Genomic DNA, 21,640 nt, shown 5'->3' on the forward strand with positions numbered 1-21,640 from the left:
TATAGGGACAAAAAAAGAGTATGACGCAACTCACACATTTTCGACCTTAAGTGAACTGAAGGATCAGATTAACAAAATCCATCTGTCTTTGCAGTGGGATATTTTGCAAAAGGAAAATTGCATTATTTTCTTATCCCTCAACCTCTCTGAAAAGCCCCATGCAGTTAAGTATGTTGTTGTAAATTACTCACTCTCTTTGTCAATGTTTTATCGTGGAGTTGAAATTAATGAGAAGAGATTTTCACGTAAGGTATCATCTACACATGCTATTGAAGATGCAATACATTTCCTGGAAATGTTCGACAGTGTAGAATCAGTATGTAATATTAGTGATGTTTTGGAAGCCATTGAAATCCTTCTGGACAATGTAAAAGAGACTGTACATGAAAACAGAGTGTCAGTGCTTCATTTTATAAAATCACAAATACGGCTGTTAAATGTTCGTAAAGAACGACTGTGACATACATGATTCTGAGATTATTGTTTTCTCATCGTTGATGAATTTCATGTCTCCATGTTCATATACGTTCATCCGTGATTCAGGATATTTTATTTTACCCCATCCAAATACTTTGAAGAAATTATGTTCAGATATCCATGCAAGTCCAATCGCAGAGCAAAGTGAATTCAATTTTCTAATGCATATGCAAGATAAAGTGGCTCACCTTAAAGACCATGAGTTGTACTGCTCATTGATATTGGATAAAATCCATATCAAATCCTACATCGATTATAAGGGAGGTACAATTGTTGGCACTGCATATGATAATTCTGAAGTTGCAAAAAGTGCTCACGTATTTATGATTAACAGTGTGCTCTCTAAGTACAAGGAAGTTGTACATATATTACCCGTGAAAACTTTAACTGCTGACTCATTGCATTGCGTAATTAAGAATGTCTTATTGGGGATTGAAAATTTAGGTATTAAGATTATATGTGTTGTTTCAGATAAAAACATGATAAATAGGAAAGCTATGTCCATGTTTAATGTTGAAGATAAACAGAACTTTGTGTATATTCACCCATGTGATAAGAAGAGGCCTTTGTTTTATCTTGTGGACACTGTGCACTTACTTAAGTGTATTAGAAACAACTTGATCAATCAGAAAAATGAAAATGTGAGTGTTGTTTACCCAGATTTTGAAAACCTGTGTGATATTCATGTTGCATCATTCGCAACTTTAAGAACACTCTTTAGTATGGAAAGTGATAATATCCTAAAATATGCTCATAATTTATCATTAAAATCTCTGTGGCCAACTTCCCTAGAAAGACAGAACGTGAAACTAGTTGCTCAAGTTTTCAACCATATGATAATTGAAGGTTTAAAGCAACAAGGGCCAAAACACAGTTTTCCGAACTACGAATACACTGCAGAGTTGATTAAGATTGTTTTAAACTGGTGGGAAGTAGTGAATGTCAAGTCTCCATGGAAAGGTGCGAGGTTAAGAAACATTTTACAGTATCCTCTGACAAACAAAGCCTCAGATGAGAGACTCTTGCACCTACATAAATTCCTTGATTGGTTGGAAAAGTGGGAAAGTTTGAACATCTCGTCAGGAAAACTCACTAGAGAAACTTCAAGTGCCCTGAAAATAACTACACATGGGCTTATTAAAATAACCAGATATTGTACAGAAGAGTTAGGAATGCAATACCTTTTGCCAGAAAAATTTCAATCAGACACACTTGAAGCGAGATTTGGCCAATACCGACAGTTGGCTGGTGCGCAGTACAACGTATCCCTCCGTCAGATTTTTGAGACGGAACAAAAATTGCGTCTTGCCAGCAGAATGAAGTTGAAACTGAAGTCACTAAGATATGGTGACATCTTTGTAAATCAAATTGACGAGCATGGTACATCTGAATTGACCCTGGCAGTTACAGACTTGGCTATGTTTCAGAGTTTGAAAATTTGTGCTGCGGATATTGTGGAAGCGAAGAGAGATCTTCCTATTTTGATGTACCTAGCACGCTATTGTTCTTACATTGCAAGAAAAAAAATGACGTGTGATGACTGCAGCAACATTATAGTATTGGACAAGACTATGCAATATCTTCCAAACGACTCATTGGATTTTATAAAAAGTTTGGATAGAGGTAGATTGTTGTGTCCTTCAGAGGTGGTTGTGGATATTGTGCTGATCAATTATGTTGTTGTCAAAAAACTGATAAGCCGTGAATATGAAGTGGAATTCTTGAAAGCAGTAAACCAGCGGGAAGTGGCATTCAATCTCAGTCTTGTGAAGTTGAGAGAAGATGAAGATAAGTGGTGGGTGAGCTGCAATAATGGACACGAATGCGAAAAGGTTTGGAGAATAATTTTGTGGTCCTCAACAAATGCTTTGTTAAATAATTATTGTAAAAAGTAAATAACTTTGTTGAAGGCCGAAACAAAAGAAGGAAACTCTCCACACTTTAAACTTCTTTGCTGTTTGCCTTATTTAATTGTTGAAAAAATAATTTAGTGTTTGTACTACAAAGTGCTATCTGTCGTCGTCTTTTCATGAACGGAAAAACAATGAAATAATAATAATGTAAGTGCTAGCGATGATTCTGTGAGTTTATTAATTGGTTAGGCAACTCGGCGAATTTCCTCTAAACGTAACGTGCGGGGTTTAACTTATTCTATTTGTTTTTACTTTTTTTTTTTTTTTTTTTTTACAAAAACTGTAACGAGTTTTATGTAAAACTTAAAAATATTACCGATAATACATCACAAATACACACATTTTTAAAAAATTTTCCACCAGGAAGTTTGAACGATTTTCAACATGAATTTGTGTGATATTAGGGATTTTTTGTGGTGGCCAAAGTTGCTTCTTGAACCTAGAATGTTGGTGTAATTTTTTTTATATTTTCTTCTATCTCTTCTACCTATATTTACGGTGAGGATAAATGTTCAAATGTAACTTCCTCTGAGCTTCCAGTCCTTCCAAAATAGAAACAAATGAACTTAAATTCTCTACGATAACATATTGTCTTCCTTGTAGAGTGTTAAGATGATCGCCTCCAGATGATGACGTTAGGACTGAGCGCTGCGGCCTGAGCCTCTAAGACGGTCTTGAGCAAGCCATGAGGCTTTCAGATTGAGAAGGTAATGGTGTGAGTCGTGTGAGAAGTCCAGACGTGCAAGAACTTGCCAGTCAGGAAGAGCAGCGAGGAGTCGGGCGTTTCCTGGTGGTGGAAGGCGCAAGTGAGAAAACCCTAAGCCTAAAATATGTACAACAGTACTTTCGACTTTCTCACTGCAACAGAGTCCTTTACACTGTTACACACTAATACATGCCTGGCTTTAACGACAATGATCTAAACACTCCGATTTCCGATAGAGTAGGGACTATAATGTACGGAATATTATTATTACTTTTGAGTGATTTATGTGAGAAGCGAAAAAAAGGTAAAGAAATTAGAACAATTAAAACTTATTTACTTCCTGCCCGGTAATTATTGTGCCCACACAACAGTGGCAAAAAATTTTACTCAGTAATGTTCACATGGCTATCAATCGTAAGCGGGACAAAAAACGGGGGTATTATCGTTCCGTACTAGTTGGTAAGAAAATACTGTATCTGCTTTTAATTTCTTCGTCTGTAATTTCCTTATCCTGCCATCGACAACATGTATATGAACTATCCGTTGTGATAAAGGTACGAATAATAAATTACAAAATAATCGATTGTATGCAAGACAATTACGAAATAATACAAAAATATGTTCTAAAAAAGCCAAATTAGTGAAATATGTAAGTTCGTCTATTTCGGCTGATTTTGATCAGATATATAAAGATCTCACTCCTATTATTCGATCCGATACCAAATAAAAAATATGTTATATAGACCTGGTCCCTAGTTATAATGTAATACTATTTATCAATAGGTTTACTTCGTGATTCCCTTTGGTAAGGACACATGCGCCATGTTCCTCCGCCATAGCATTGATACTTATTACGAAACACCTTCAATAGCAGTTTGAGTATGTAATTGTAAAATCCGTTGACAACAAATATCAGGATAGCCTGAGCAACTATAGCTCGAAGAAATGTTCTTATGTTGAGACAATTGTGGTTCCAATCCTCTATAACTTGGACGTTATAAGTACTCGTACATATTGACATATTACTCCTGTGTTCTCACTGAATTCTGCCCCTTATTGTGGCCTAAATTGATGTGCTCGTTCCTACAAATTCAGCTGATAAAAATACGAGACAAATATATTTCTTTTATCAAAATTACCACAAAAGTAATGAGTTTTATTAATATATTCGTGTGACTATTAGAAAAATTGGTGGGTATTGGTGACCATTAGGGAGGCTGGGGGGGGGGGGGAGCAAATTACCTCCCACGTTTTTCAGCTCCTTGCTCCCACACTATACCCTCTTAATGCTAAGCATTGTCCACCGTGGAAAAGTTAACTGTCCTTTCACCCCGCCCCTCCCAGTTTTTGCACCCAATCACCGGTACTGTTCGTTGGAAATGAAAGTCTATTTAATAATCAGGGATACATTATATCTTATATTTATTAGCGAAGGAAAGTTTCATGAAATGACTTAACTAACGTTATTTTGGCACATCAGTGAGCGAGGTTTTATTAAAACTCTTGAAAGTGGAAATTAATAAGTTGTGTTTATATATGTTTAAAACTTTCCTGATAAACTCTATTGAATACGAACGTCAAAAAATTCATAGTGTGTATTTATCTGTCTAAAGCAAAGTTCGCAATAGCAGACGTCATGGAAACAATGAGAGAACATACAGAAAAAAACGATGACAATATTAATCTTGTTATTTATGGTAAATGCTGCTATTACAAAACATGCTATTAATTATGTGAAGCATTAAACGTGCAATGAGATATTGAACAGTATCAAATAAGGCTATTTATTGTGCATTATGTTGTTGACATAATCTGATTGTTTTCATTGCAAGGCTACATTGCAAATGGGAGTCTCATGTTCTGATGCTTTCAGCGTATTGCATGCATGCATGTAAGCTAATATGAGTATAAATATGTCTAAATATGGGTGCATGAAATGCTGGTTTTAGTAACTTTAGTTCATAGTTATGTACATTCCAGTATACTTTGTGAAATTCTTTTGTGTGCATTGTTGAGCAACATGACCATTTATTTTTGCATTATATAGCACCCACAGTTCACATAATTACAATTATTTTTCTGGAAACTTATAGCACGGATCGGAAAACTATGGCTTGTAGGCAGGTTCCCTACATCAAATATCTGGTCCTAGTAAACAAACACACATGCAGAAAGAGCCACTTGGCCACCATCAGGGCCTCCCCGATGGCGCAGTGGTAGCGTCGCCGCCTTGTAATGAAGGGGTACCGGGTTCGATACCCGGTGGAGGCACAAGTGGTTCGGATCCCACTTTAAACTGTAGGTCCAGTTCCGATTAGCCTTACTGTGCATAAAGTGGACTTAAAACAACATATCATATCACCTCCCTGGCCATCACAATCACATAATTTACCATTTGGAAGATACGTCATATGCATGAGTAATGCAGAGCGTTCGAATTGACACCGCACTCAAAGTTTGAGAATTTTATTATTATAATTTATGAATTTGTCAACGTTATGAACACATACATTTATTAACTATATCTTGAAATACACCAAAAAAATAATTTGTAAACTATATCAGAGTATTACTGTAATCTCTGAGGTAACAAGACTGCAAACCACTTTCCGCGCGTTGAAATACACCAAAAGAATATTGAAACTAAATTTGAAACAATGATACACTGCGCTTTTATCTGATGTCAGATAATTGGATGTGACTACTCCATTTCTACACATATATTTCATTCGACTTAAACTCAACAAAGCGATTCGCTGTGTGCGGGTAAAATGCATTGTTGACAAATTGTTATTGTACGTTTGACACCAAGGACTGCAACAGCGGCACTGCTATAAACGTAACATAAACTCGTTCTTCAAGGTCATACGAATCCTTAATGACATGTTTGACAACTCATCCAGATGAATGTCTTATAAGCTTTTTTAAAAGTATGAGTGCGGGGACTTCCAGAACGCTTAGTATAACGATAGACATTTCACCGCTATGCGAAAGCTTTATTTTATGGAACTTTTCATTTGCCAAATATAAATTTTCCAATACCGAGAACAATTTTTAACAGTACAAGGGAATGCAAATATCCCCAGTACTCCCAAGAAAAGTGGGGACTTGTCTAGCCCACGTGAACAAAGTGAAGATGTAGAAGAAAAAAAGTTGTAGGTCATGTTCTCAGACTCTCAGTCCACATTATACTCATATAGGGTAATCGTCCTTGCCTTGTCATCAAGGGGTCCCGGGTTCAAAACCCAGTGGAGGCACATAGAGATCCAGATCTCACTTTGAACTGTAGGTCCAGTCGCGATTAGCTTTACTAAACATAAAGTGGACTTAAAACACCATACCAACAAACCAAACATATAGGGTAATCAGTAAAATGCCTCCACGGGAGTCGAATCCGTGTCCCCTTGATTAGAAGGCGACGGTTATTACTACAATATTAGAGAGAAGATTTTTTATTGTTTTTAACCAAGCCTCGGATTTATGTATGTGGACACCTGTGACTATGCAAATTGTTGAAGGCTGCTGAACAGGCCACAAGCAAGCGCTTCTTTTACTGTTCCAAGAAGTGACACGCAACGCTGCAAGACAGGTCGACGAGCATACGCTAAATGACTGTTTGTAAAAAGTTCCATTTATTCTGATTAAGTGATAAGTCCAAAATAATTAATTTACTAAATGCATACGAAAAACTAAATCAAAATGAACCCCCTTCAGGCATTTAGAAGAATTGGTATCATTATTTAGTCGTTCACAAGGGCCCTCAAAATATCCGGGCTCGGTGCTGTAAGTCTAACTAACTAGTCAGTATTGAAACGTTTTTTATGACACATATATTGCCATGTGTGGGGGGGAAGGGGTGTCTGCGTGTGATATGTGTCCATGTTTAATGTGTGTGTGTGTGGTTTTCTGTACATATATGTGTCTGTGACTTCACAAATCCGTTATTTCGAGGTGCTCGGTCAGATTACACATCGCGGGCTAACAATGCATCTACTTCGGGACGATAACAAATATTATTGGTAATTACATCCTGTAATATGTGTTTATATTGTGTGTGTATGAGCATAAACTAAAGGTCAAATATAAAAATGTTTTATATAAGATCAGTGTGTAACAATGTACGTACACATAATTAACCTCATTACCTTGCACGCGAAGTAAAAGCGATGCATTTATGACCTTCCTAAGTAATTCCAGAACTACCATGAATCTATAACTTATTATTCTTTCTTATTTAGCGTCGATGTTTTTTTTCACTTTTTAAAGGGGACGGTGAGGATGAGGTTAGATGAAATTGAAGAAGGGACACTCACAAAGAACTCGAGGCAGTGCTGTAGTCCTTACTCCCTAAACATCAGAGGGTATACTCTAGTTTCGTGAAATTTTTAGTGGAGACTATGGTTTACATTAAACATATGTATGAAAGCCAATAACTGCAAAAATAGGCCAAAGGGTGAAAGTAAACAAACATATTCATTATTAAGTCTCAGACATTCTTCGATAAGTACAAATTGTGGTATCTACAAAAATGTCTTATAATCGATAAAAATTCGATTAGTAGAGAGGGTTCTACAAATATTTCGCATTGATTTTATCATGACAGATGTACGAAGATAGGATGTGCGAAAATTGCCATACGTTTATATAAAATATTTCTAACATATTGTCGATTTTGTTTGTGACACCTGCAGAAGACCCGGAAAAAATCCAGGCGCGCCTACAATAATATGCAACACGCACGTCAAGCCCAGGTGTTCGATATCACGCAAGCGAGTTAACGTCACAGTTGTGCACAGGCATAGATGTCTGCCAGGTTTTTCTATTATCCAAGTCTTAAGAAGACCCGTAAGACTCGATGTAGTTCTTGCAGGTAGACGCAGCACTACTGTCAGTGTGGCCAACGGCCATTATATTTCACTACGCATGGAAATATTTGAATTTCTGCTAGGTGCAGGTGCCTTGAGGTTGTATAACCATTGGCGTAGCAGGGGTTGGTGAAGTAGGCGACCACCCTGTAGGGGCCTCGCGTCCATTGAGGTTGATACGAAAAACGTAATGAATAAAAATTAGAAATATTAAAAAGGCTAATTTTTGTGGGCAATAAAATGAAAACCTTTTTCTATCTGGCTTTATATTCTAGTTTAACGCTATAATTTGAATGGAAAACGTCAAATCAGAGGCGGTCTAGAGCTCTAAGCCTAAGGGGCGCCGAAAAAGTCAAAGTATTTCTCATTTCTTATGGTAAACATTAACCCGAAAATTGCTTGGACATTTTTATCCATTTATTATTTTCTTGAAAAAAAAAAACCGCTTTGTCTTGTTTTTTTTTATGTCTCGTAACCTTGCATGGCTTTACCAATTTTAATATGTTAATGATAAAGCACCTCAAACTGCTACGAAGCAAACTATGGGGCATTTAATGCTTCCGGTGTTTTAAACTAAAGAAAGGTATGGATAATATTAGCAGTTCTTCCTTCCTTCCTACAACTTCAGATGCAGATATTACCCTCTGTAACGGGCACGAAGATGATTTATCTTACAATTTTCCTGATCAAGTTCTACGTTTCAGGAATGTGCTTAAATCAGAAACCAAGTGCTTTGGCAAAGTTTCTTCTCCTTGATAGCTCTACACTAGTTTCCAGTGTTCTCTTTAATGTACCGTCTTCTGTTTGTTTCCTACTCTTCAAGTAACCACCACAAAAAAAGAACTATCTTTCTCAAATTTTAACTTAGGAAAAACTTCTGGAAGGTAGTGACAAATGGTATGATTCAGCCCAAATTTATCAGAATCAGTAATTTCACTCTTGAACGAGAAAGTGCAAGATCCACTGTAAAAGTGTCATTCGCTGCCCAGAAGCCAGCTTTCTGTTAAGCAAGGTGGTTTGATTTAAATAAGTTGATTTAAATCAAGATTTAAATTGAGGAATTCTATTTTAAAAATCAATTATTGAATTTACGTTAAATAAATTTACAGAATAATGTACTCAAGAAATTTGTAGATATCAAAATCACTTTTTGTGAAAGTATATTAATCTAGTAATCATTTAATGGTGTTTATTATGCTCTAAGAAAGAAAATAAAGGAAATATAATATATGTACTGAGGGGTGAAGCTCATACGAAAGTAAATGTAATACATCATCTGAAAAAAAAACCACTTAAATTTCCCTTGATTTAAAATTCAATAATTTTTATAAGCAAAAATAGCACATTTTGTAAATAGAATAATATACAAAATTCTAATCTTGTTAAACCGTAAATAGTGTAATTTTCATTAAACTGTAAATAAATATGGCAGCTGATATTTGGCTAACTATCATTAAAAACATTAAAATTCGGCTACAAAGACTGTTAAAAATATTTTAAGTTGAAATTACATAGAGAATTTATTATTTTCACTGTAAGAAAAGCTACTGAAATTATAATAGTTTCATTAACACACTCAACGAACATTTTCATATAAGGTTCATTATGTTCAGTTCCAGGAACAGAGAAATGCATATTTACATGTAATTTGTTATTTGCTTTAATCAAACTGTCTAAATATTTTACAGGGCCGTTTATCAGAAAAAAGCCTTTCTATATAAAAAATATGTGTATCTGCACGGTGTCAAAAAGAGATCGAATTAAATAAAATATATCAAAAATTATAAATAAAAATCATTATTTTTATCCACCCAGCTGTTAAAAGGGGCGGGGAGATACGTAAGTATTTGTATTTTTTTCTTATGAATACATAAATATCAAATAAAGATATGTTGTAATATGTGAAAATTCAGAGGTAGAGCAGAGATTTGTATAATTATTAATGCAAGTGTAGCCACAACCAGCCATTCTAAGTCAAATATTTAATATTACAAGAACATTAAGACATAACAACGAAATTGGATGCACAATTTTTATTATCATCTAAGTCCAAAAATTCAAAGTTAACTGGTACAATTAATGTGCAACAAAGTCAAAATTGCTAATTAAAAGTCACATTAGCTGTATAAATTGATTACACCAAATATTTCACACTTATGGGTCAAATTACTATTGTTTTAAGATTTGTTGATGTTGAAACTGATTGTTTCGAAGAACTTGTAGGTAGATACTTTGGGCCACTAAACAGGATTGTGGTTTAGCGCTTCCCCTTCACCCCGCTTTATCAAGCATCGACATTTTATATGCGTCCTTCGCAGTGGCGTATGCTGAGACCAAGATCAGGGCTATCTCCAAATATAGTAGTGTTTGAATTTTAAATGAAAATGTGTCCGGCAAAAAAGAGGGGGGGGGCTCTTCCTCATTCATTTTGGATTTTTTTGTTTACATCGATATCTTGCCATTAAAAACAACAATAGTAGGCAATGGACATAAACTATTTCATGCTTATTTATAAAGAGGAGCGGTCTATAACATGCAATATGTAGGACCTTCATGCGAGTATGAAATAATAATTAACTTCTTACTTTACTTGAAGGTAAACTCCATTCTTCTCTCCTTTTCCGTGAATTTTTTTGTCACTTTATCGAAGAATGTGTCCTCACATGAATTTCTGATGTTGATTAGAACCCCTTTCTCAATAGACATTATAGCTAAATTGCTAAGCCGCGCTTGTCCCTGTGTTGCTCATTGTGGCCCCTAAATGCACATTTTTACTTCCCCAGAAATGCTATTGCATCAATTAATCTTCTTATAATAATTCTGTTTTCCTTCACTTTTTCATTATGCAAATTGTCAGCAATCTTCTCTTGCAAATTCAAGGAATGATCAATTCTTTGAGAACCGAATGTCTGTAAGTTACTGAACGCACGTATATGACTAAGTGATTTTTGGTGTTTATCGCAAGCAGTTACCAAATAGTCTAAATTACTAAATCCTGTTGTATTCTAAGGACTTTTGTCGGTAGAAAGAAGCAAACATGCCCAGCAATACGACTTATTAAGTGCACTCGACCCAGTCAACCAAAGATATTTTTGGTAGCTGGTCTCGTGAAAACGCCTAATATATATCTTATTTTTGTCTTTCTGCACGACTGTAAGGTCCGGAAGAGGTGAAAGAGGCCTTACCTGTCTCTATTATTTGCATCCTATCCTCGTAAGGAAGTCGTGAGAATGGCGTCTTGGAGACAAGTTCGGTGATTAAATCCATTTTCACACGCTCACGGAACAAAAACACAGCACAACAAAAGGAATCCCATCCATGAACACGATACGTGGGCGACACAAAGAACTCGGATCTCGGACACAACAAGTTTGACCATATATCCCTTCCTTTTGCGGAAACCACCACCGACCCGCGTGGTTGAAAACACGTGCGTGAATGGTTGCTATGACAACATGGATTGTTTATGTTGCCAAACGTATTTCATTGGGATGACTCGGGCCAAAACCCCCACCGCGAGGGCGAAGGTTTTGACATTTTGACAGCGGGGGGAGGTGGGAGGGGGTTTGCTTGAAACAGCAGGAAACAGGATGGCAACATGGCAGACGTCATCAGAATGTCCCATATAGCTGCGACCACAGTCGAATTTCATGGAGAAGCAGAGTGCCACCTTCAGGTGAAAATCACTAACTTTGGCGGATTTATAATGCTTGTATGTGACAAAATTCATGGAACTGGAAGAGAGACGGGCAATGCTCGAAGGGATGGAGGGGGGGGGGAGGTGATGTAATTTTCATGAGGCATCTCCCTAGCTTGAATAATTTGCATTGGCACCCCCGTCTATATATATTTTTTTTTTTCAGCGATCTAGCGAATTTCGTATTTCCATTGTTGGCAACACTACAAACATCGCCAGGATGCAGAGAAGTCTTCACTCTCTAGCGCTTGGGGTTGGAAGCCAGCACCAGGGACCACCAAGGTCGTCCCTGCCAGAACAAATACGTCATGGGTTGAAAGGACCGCCTGCTGGTTCAAAGACTTTATCCTCAGAAGAAGAAGCCTGGCGATAAATAAAGACGACCTTACACTAGCGCCTTCCCCGTGGTCGTTACGTGAGATTGAAACATCGGTTAAATATGCTAGTCGATTATTTCCTGTATTTTAATATGGGCTTCGGCGATAGCCTAGGTAGCCTAGAATATACGCGCCTGGTCCTTCGATATTTTCTACTTAAGCCATGGTTTGTGACATTTACATCCTACAAACTATGAAATGAGGAAACAAAGTACGACTTATTAAATAATATATAGGTTATCTATAAAGATTCTTAGTTTGTATTTCTGATTTTTTTAAATAAACATTTAGCACATTTAAGGATATTTCAGTTGCCTTACTGCTTAAAGAACATCTTAAGAAACGTGATATTACTACTACATTGGTTAATGAAGATTACAGAAGCGTGTTACTGTAGCTCTGCCAAGTGTAATGTCTCTGTCGCGTACTCTTAAATATAATTTTCGGCAGAATTAATTATTATTATAGGCTATTATAAAAATATGATAATTTGATGACTTTTCCTTGATGAATGTGTTTCGATTCACATTGGATTTTCAAACTTAAGGAACGGATGGGGCCTTGCATTCTAATCTCGCTCAGGGCCTCGCGATATGTTGCTACGCCACTACCTAAGATTTTGTAACATCTCAAATTAGTTTCATTATTATGTCAAAGCAACTACGACATATTTTCCAAATTTGTTTCGAAGGTCTTGAAATAGGTTCGTGTGTCTTGTTCATCTTATGTCACTTTTCTGGTCTTGATATCGTAAATCATCTCTTGGTTTTATTTTTACGTTGTTTGTTTGTTTCCCCATAACAGCACTACGACATGGCGAGAAAGTGCCGCCATTAAATAAGCACTGCCCCTGCTGCCTTGCAGGGAGGAGAGGGATCTCCAAAGGCTAGGGGAAGGTCACCCCAACAGAAAACCAAAGGGTTGAAGGAACTCTTAGGCATAGAGAAGCCGATCCTTCTAAGGGGAGTAAACCCCTATCAGAAAATCCCAGGTCCTCCAAGGAAGTGGAGGTTGGAGCATAGAGCCCACAAAAGAAAAAGGGGGAAAACATCCAAACACCATTGCTGGCATAGCAGTAACAAGAAGGCAGCCCCTTCACTATGCTAGGAAGCTGCAGGCCAATCACCTACACTTCTTAAATAAAGATGATTAAAAGAAAAGACAGAGAGTTGGCCGGACGGATCTATAGGAAAGATAATTGGCGAGGACTAAGGTATATGACTTTTGGAACTTGGAACATCAGAGGCCTTAATGGGAAAGAAGTTGAAATAGTAAAAGAAATGAAGAACACCAAAGTAAAATATTTAGCCCTAACTGAAACCAAGAAAAAAGGAAATGGAGAAATTGAGTTAGATGACGGATATGTACTGATATATAGTGGAGTACCGAGAATGGAAAGAGCTAGAGGAGGGATGGCACATCTGATCCACGAAGAAAAGAAAAACAATATAATAGATTGGGAATTCATAAGTGAGAGAATAATGATTGTTAACATTAAAGAAGAAGAAGAAAATATAGCAATGATAATAGTTTATGGTCCAAATGAAGATGATACAGTAGAGAATAAAAACATGTTCTATGATTCACTACAGAAAATCATAGATGAAAGAAAAAAAGAAGTATTTTAGCAGGAGATCTAAATGGAAGAGTAGGAAACAATACGGAAGAATGGAGACAGGTAATAGGACAACATGGAGAAGAGACATTAAATGATAATGGTACACGAATCTTAGAATTATGTGTAACAAATGACATGGTAGTGGTAAATACTAAATTCCCACATAAAGAAATCCATAAATACACTAGGGAAGAACCAACAAGAAGGGAAAAATCTATAATTGACTATTTCATAGTAGAGAGAAATACGATGAGAAAGATAAGAGATGCCAGAGTCAAAAGAGGGGCGGAAATTGGGAGTGACCATAAACTATTAATAATGGAAAGAGTAGTACAAAGAAGTAGAGTGCTAAAAACTAAAGGAAAAAGAAGACAGGAAAAACAAAATAAAATAAGAATAAAGGCATATAAATTAAAAGATACAAAAGTTAAAGAAAAATATCAACAACTAATAGAAGCAAAGATACAAGAGAAACATGAAAAGGAAGAAAGAGATGTAGATAAATTGTGGGATGAATTTAAGAAGATTTTGCTACAGTCTGCAGAGGAAAGCTGCGGGACAACATACATTGGAAACAAAATGAAAAGAACGGCATGGTGGACAGATGAGCTGAAAGAAGAAGTCACGCACAAGAAAATACTGTGGAAAAAGTACCTATCAATTAATGATTTAGAAAGCTTCGAAGAGTATAGGAAGCAAAGGGATATAGTCAAAAAGAAAGTGTTAGAGGCTAAAAAGAACTCGTGGAGAAAATTTGGGGAAAGTATGGAAGAGAACAGCCGAGAAAATAAAAAACTATTCTACAAAGTTTTAAAGACTATGAGAAAAGATAAAGAAAGCCCATTAAAATACATAAAAGGAAAAGATGGTAAACTAAGAACAAAACCAGAAGAAATCATGCAAAGATGGAAGGAATACTTCGAAGAATTGCTGAAGGATGAAACACAAACTAACAGGACGGAGGTTCAAACAGGAAACGAAAGAACAGAAGATACAGAAATGGAGGATGAAGAAGAGGAAATAAATGATATCAAAGTAGAAGAATTAAAAGCAGCATTGAAGAAAATGAAGTTAGGTAAGGCTAGTGGACATAATGGTTTAACACCAGAAATGCTTAAATACATGGGAAATGCTGGAGAGCAACTGTTTTTGAACCTATTGAATGCTATATGGGAAAAGAAAACTGTACTGAAGGAATGGGAGATAGCAGTAATAATCCCAATCTTCAAGAAAGGGGATAATAGAGAATGCAGAAACCATCGGGGAATCTCATTACTCAGTGTGCCAGGGAAGATATATTCAAGAATTCTGGAGAACAGACTCAGAAAATATGTCGAAGAGCAATTGGAAGAAAGTCAAGCAGGCTTTAGACCAACAAGAAGTGTACAAGACCATATTTTCACCCTCAAACAAATAACAGACAAGACAATAGAATACAATAAAAATGCACATGTATGTTTTATAGATCTACAAAAGGCTTTTGATAGAGTTCCTTGGAATGAGATATGGAAATCTTTAGAGAAGAAAGGAGTGGATAAAAACCTAATAAAAGCAATCCAAAGTTTGTACAAAGGATGCAGATGCTACTTGAGGACGAGAAACCACCAGTCAGAGGCATTCGAAATAACAACAGGAGTTAAACAGGGAGATATACTATCACCATATCTATTTATAATCCTATTAGATGAAGTAATAAAGGAATGCCATATAAAAATGAAACAATTTCATGTAGGATACTGGAATATGAAATCAATTAAACTAACAGAGCTCATATACGTTGATGATATTATACTAATAGCTAATACACAAGCTACTTTACAATATAACATAAATATTCTTAATGAAGAATTAAAGAAAAAGAATATGGAAATAAATACGGAGAAAACTAAAACAATGATAATTAGCAGAGAAAAGACAAACCATAAGATAAAACTGAATAACAAACCTTTAGAACAAGTAACAAATTTCAAGTATCTTGGAGTAAGTATAAACAGTCAAGGAAAAGAAGAGGAAGAAATACGAGATAGAATCATGAAGACAGGAAAGCTATATCAAATGATAAACCGAGGATTTATAGGCAAAAAAGAAATATCTACCCAAACAAAATTCACTGTATATAAAACAATTTATATACCAACACTTACATATAGCAGTGAAAATTGGACAATGACTGGAAAACACCTGCAAAGTGTACAAACAATGGAAATGAGGTACCGTCGAAGAATAAGTGGGAAAACCAGGAAAGATCGGATAAGGAATCAAACCATCCGGCAATCTTTAAATGCTCAGCCCCTACAAGAAACAGTTGAACGTAATCAACTCAGATGGTTCGGCCATTTGAGCAGAATGAGTGAGACGAGACTGCCAAAGCAGATATGGGAAGCACGTCCACAAGGAACAAGACCAAAAGGAAGACCAAGAAAGACATGGAATATGAGTGACAAAGAGATTTTGGAGAAACGAAGCATAAGATGGAAAGAGGCACAGGAAAAGGCGATGGACAGAAACGTCTGGAGAACTCTCTGTAACCCCTCGACACCGGCAGGTAGAAGAGGACGCGACTAAGTAAGTAAGTAAGTTGTTTGTTGAAATGTGTAAATAGCATTGCCTGCTATTTGTGCCCGTATGAAGATACAAGCTAAGAATTATATTTTGCATCGTATTACTATCAATGCGGTTTGTAGAACTAGATAACTAGCAACAACATGAGCGAACGACGATTTGTTGAAAGAGAAGACATTATTCAAAATCCTTATCTAATGCAAATTCTCATTTCAAGTTCAATTTTATGCAACATCGTGCCTTAGTGTTCAGGAAGGGGCAATCTTGAGCAACTAATTCGTATATTGAGTTGGCAAAATTACACCAAAGAGAAAATCTGTTTCATTGATTGATTCATTTATTTGGTCAATTTATGCACAATAAGGCTAATCGCGACTGGACCTATAGTTTAAAACGGGATCCGAACCACCATGTACCGCCTCTGGCTATCGAACCCGGGACTCCTTGATTAAAAGGTCGAGACACTACTACTGCGCCATAGGAGAGCACCCCCCAAAAAGTATAATGTAGAACAACCACCAGGCACAAAAAGTTCCAAAATATTTACGATGGCACTTTTCGCGAAACTTTGTTCGTACTCCTTTACAGGTGTCAGCAGTGGCGGCGCCGAGAGGATGTAGTTGCCCCCCCACTTTTTTCAACTTTTGCACAACGCTAACCTCATGTACCAAGGGAAATTAAACTGTCCTTGCCCAGCCCCCACTTTTCCAGCTTGGATCCTGGTTTTGGAACCCAATCGCCGCCACTGTGTGTGAGTGGTAGAAATGTTTTCTACCAAGGAATAAATGTCTGCAATTTGAAATTGATAAAAGTGATGAATATTTTAAGTGTTCCTTGACCAGTTAAAAATTTAAAATTTGACAACAGTGACTGCGTGACTCATGTATCTGGAGACTATGCAAAACCGGAATGAGCGTTCGCTGAAGATAAGCGAGCTTTGTCTTGCAAGGCCTTCCAGTTACCCGTGGGTTTCGATGCTTGACGGGTCAAAACCCATGCTTATAGCTTTACTTGCCCGCTCGCCAGCCAGGCGGGCCTAGTAAGCGTTTCTGGCCGATGTGCAGCTCTCTGTGTGAATGCCACTGACTCATGTTTCATCTATATATCTCACTTCACTGAATGATGCCATGAAAAGATGCTATTAAATTATGCATTATCGAATTTCAAGATCGGAGTTTTTAAAGAAAAAAAGAAAATAAAAAAAATACAAAAAAAATTGTGGGTGGAATGTTGCTACGCACGAGGTGAACTTCTTTAAGTTTTCCCCTTAAAAACCAAAATAACTAGAAGAATAGCTATTTTTAAGTCAATCGCTTACAAGAATATACAAATCTATTGTGCATAATATATTACATGGCGATGTCTACATATACATAAGAAATTAATAGGATGTGGTTTTAGCCCATCGAGGTGGTCGTAAGTTCGGATGTTTGATTCACCTGACAAGAAAGGAACTTCAATTTCTTCTTCTTCTTCTGCTTCTATGGTGCTCCGGTCCATATTCGGTCCTTGGCCTCCCAATCTTCTTCTTCCATCCCGTCCTACCCAAGGCTGTTCTCTTCGACATCCTAGTTCTCAGTAGTTGCACTGCTTCTGCTCCAATCCCTTCTTCCCATCTGTTTCTGGGCCTCCTTACTGATCTTTTCCCTCCAAAACTTCCTTACATCACCATCTTGTGGATTAGGCTTTTTCATCCAACCTGATTACATGTCCTGCCCACTCTAAACTTTTCTCCTTTATATAAGTTGAGATGGAGACATCTTTGTAAAGTTCAAAGAATTCCTGATTGGTTCTCATTCCCCAAATATCTTGCACTTTTATTGGTCTAAATATTTTCCTCAATATTTTTCGTTCAAACATGTTCCCAATTTCTGCTGCGCTTTGACTAAAAGCAGATCTTTCACTCCCGCCCGTATATCATTAAGCTGCGAATTAGGGTTTCATGCAAAGTAACTATGCTTCTATGGTTTACTCCAGAGGTTCCCAATCTTTTTCATTTCACGGCGTCCTTAGCGTTTCAAGATTTTTTTGGCGGCACCCTAGTCAGAATGTGTAGCTTTCTAACACTTGCAAGGCTCAGTTAGTGTGGTAAGGATTCTTGGCTTAGTTTACAAATATACACATATTTCAAATTCAGAAACATTTTACATGTAAAAAGTACTAAATAAGCAAATATTTTGAACAATCATATCATTTCAATGAAAATAATGGAATATTTTCCGGCGCTCCTGTAAACCAGTCATGGCCCACCAGGGCGTAGCGGCGCACACTTTTGGAACCATTGGTTTAGTACATGATATTTAAGAGCCCGTATCACCGCTGGTGACGATACCTAAAAAATAGGTTCTTGCGTCGACCTTCTGTGCTCGAACAGTCAAGAGTGTGGCATTTAAATTTTACTGAGTTAAAGATCAAATATGAAATTAGTTATGTCGCGAATCCTTTTTTTAAATACATTATTTATTACGTAGTTTTCCTTATCTCAATTTCGTAAAATTCCCTTGCTCGCCAATTGTGCGTAATAACTTAAATCAACATTTTAAAACCCAAGAAAGTTTCAACTGTTCTTCCTCAGCAAAGAAATGAAACTGATCTTACATAATTTTCTTTAGAATGTCTGTAGTTTTTCGACGTACAGAGCAATGTATGTAAATTTTAACTTCGACTTTTCTAAGCTGGTCGCGCTAGCCGTTTCCCCCTCTGTACCGCTCGCGCTCAACCCCGCCCCCCCTCCACACTCCTCCGCCGTCCCTTTTTTCCTTCACAATCGGCCAGTCTTCCAAGAAAACCGCATGCTGAGAGCTAGGAAAAGAAAAAAGAACTCAGGGAAAGGTTTTGTGGGAGAATCAATGGTTTGGGAGATGCTTGTAAACAGTTCTTCACTACGCGATATCCTAATACTAAATCACGATGGGGTTGTAGTGCAATGACAACAGAGAAGGACGGGGGTTTTCCCCAGTATATTGTTCACAAATGGGAGGGGCTGGTTGCACAGACTGAAGTACACCTTTACAAAAGGTTTGCCTGCAAAAGAAAAATTGTGCCAAATTATAACTTTTTTTTGTGAGAACACGAAAGTCCATTAAAAGGATTTTTTTTTAGGGGGAAGGTGACTTTACCCAAAGTTTTTAGGTAAATATTGTGTAAATTCTATCTGGTTGTGGATTATCAACCAGTCACGCAAATGAATGACTTTTTAGCTGTCGATCATAAATAAATTCAATGAACGTTCATTGTCAGTTTGAGATATTTCTGAGGGTCAATGGTAAAAAGTACTTGATGATCTGATATGGAAATAGTGCTATTTTTAAACATTTTGAACGTCCGTTCAATTTAATTTCGAATTTTGACTCCTTTCATAATTTGTATCTAGGGGGATAAAATATATTTACTTAATACTTTACTGCGTTATTTTATCACCAATTACACACATATATAGTTGTATTTACCAGGTGGTTATAATTAAAGTGATGGTGTTCAGAGTTGTACAGCACGGGCTGTATAGGGAGTAGCAGTCTGGAACTTCGTAGATATGCTAATGAAGCAATGCGCTCGCGAATAATGAAAAAAAAATAGTTCCAATTCTCGCCACCGGGGTAAATAATGACGCTGTAAGCAGTCAAAACTTGGTATAGTTACAGGAAAAACACTATAAATCGCAGAAAACAATACTCTTTGTAATAAAATATCGCTACAATTTCACTATTCGAATTACATGAACATTACTAAAGGAAAAAGCAGCAAGCGTCACCAACAACAACCAGGGAGCTCACACAATGGTTAGGCAATGTCACGGACTTTGACGTCAGAGTTACGGAAAATTCCACGTTTTGACTGCTTACAGCGCCATTTTTTACCCTGGTGGCGAGAATTGGAACTTTTTTTTGCATAATTCGCGAGCGCATTGCTTCATTAGCATATCTACGAAGTTTCAAACTGCTACTCTCATTACAGCGCGTGCTGTACCACTCTGAACACCGTCACTTTAATTGTAACCATCTGGTATATATATACACGGTGCGTCTGAAAACTTCGGTGAATGGTCTCAGAAAATAAAGGAAACACGAGTTACAAACAAAATACCTTTACTGGCCCTCAAAGTAATCACCATTAGCTACAACACACGTCTGACATCGGTTGTAAAGCTGTTAGAAACTGGCAGCAAACGCTTCTTGTGGAATCGCACGAAGCACCGTGGTCACGCGTTGGATATCCCCAACGTCTGCGAAGCGGAAGCCTTTCAGTGCTAATTTAAGGCGGGGAGACAAAAATAAGTCTGCCGGCGCCAAATCTGGAGAATACAGAGGGTCTGGAAGAACAGTCACCTAGCATTGAGCGAAAAAGTTGTCCACGCGGATCGCAGTATGCGGACGGGCGTTGTCGTGGAGGAAAGTCCACTGTCCACTCCGGTACAGTTCTGGCCGAACCCACCGGATGCGTTGCAGCAGCCGTTTCAAAACTCCCTCGTAAACTTCCGCGTTGACAGTTTGACCAGCGGGTAGAAATTCTTGATGGATCAAGCCCTTGCTGTCAAAAAAGGCGAACAATATCGTCTTAATCTTGGATTTTGTCAGCAGATTTTTTTTTCGAGGCGGGGAAGACGATGAACACCATGCCATTGACTGTCGCTTGGTCTCATCTCCAGTAATGATGGTTTCCAAAAACTGCGGATTCCGGTTAGACATGTCGATGACATCTCCAGACGTTTCCATCCGAGTTCGCTTCTGCTCGTCTGTCAGCGTGTGCGGTACAAACCGGGCACAAATCTTTCGCTTTTTTAAATGTTCGTGAACAATACTGGGTACACTGTCTTTGCTTATCTGCAACTCTTCTGCGATCATTCTCAACTACAGTCGCCGATCATCCGCAATCATCCGTCGCACTCGTTCGATGTTGTTTGGGATTGTGCTTGTTGACGGTCGACCCGAACGCAGCTCATCCTCGACACCTTCCTTCCCGTCTCTAAAGCGTTTAAACCACTCAAACACACACTTTTTACTCACTGCTTCAACACCGTACACTTGCACTAACATTCCATGAGTCTCCGTCGCCGTTTTCCCTAATTTGAAGCAAAACGTCATGTTAACGCGTTGCTCCATTTTGCGCTCCATGTTGCAATGATACGAGTTCGCACACTCACTCCGTTTGCTTTGTCGCAGCGTGCACCACTGCTTCACTTGTGCGATTTGCACGATAGGGGCCGCTTGTTGACATGTCTCTCAATACGCATGCGAGAGCGCGTCATCCTAACCAGTCCGGTTTTTCAAATATGGGATCATTCACCGAACTTTTCAGACGCACCTTGTATTACTGTCAGACCCAAAGAAGTCACAACATAAGATAGTTCTGTGTCATCATATGCAAAAATACTTTTAGGCATAGGTCTTATGTAAAATAAAATACATTAATTATATGTTGTTTTTTC

Source organism: Lepisma saccharinum, chromosome 27 (assembly GCF_977018435.1).
Source record: "Lepisma saccharinum chromosome 27, izLepSacc3.1, whole genome shotgun sequence".
NCBI classification, from domain to species: Eukaryota; Metazoa; Arthropoda; class Insecta; order Zygentoma; family Lepismatidae; genus Lepisma; species Lepisma saccharinum.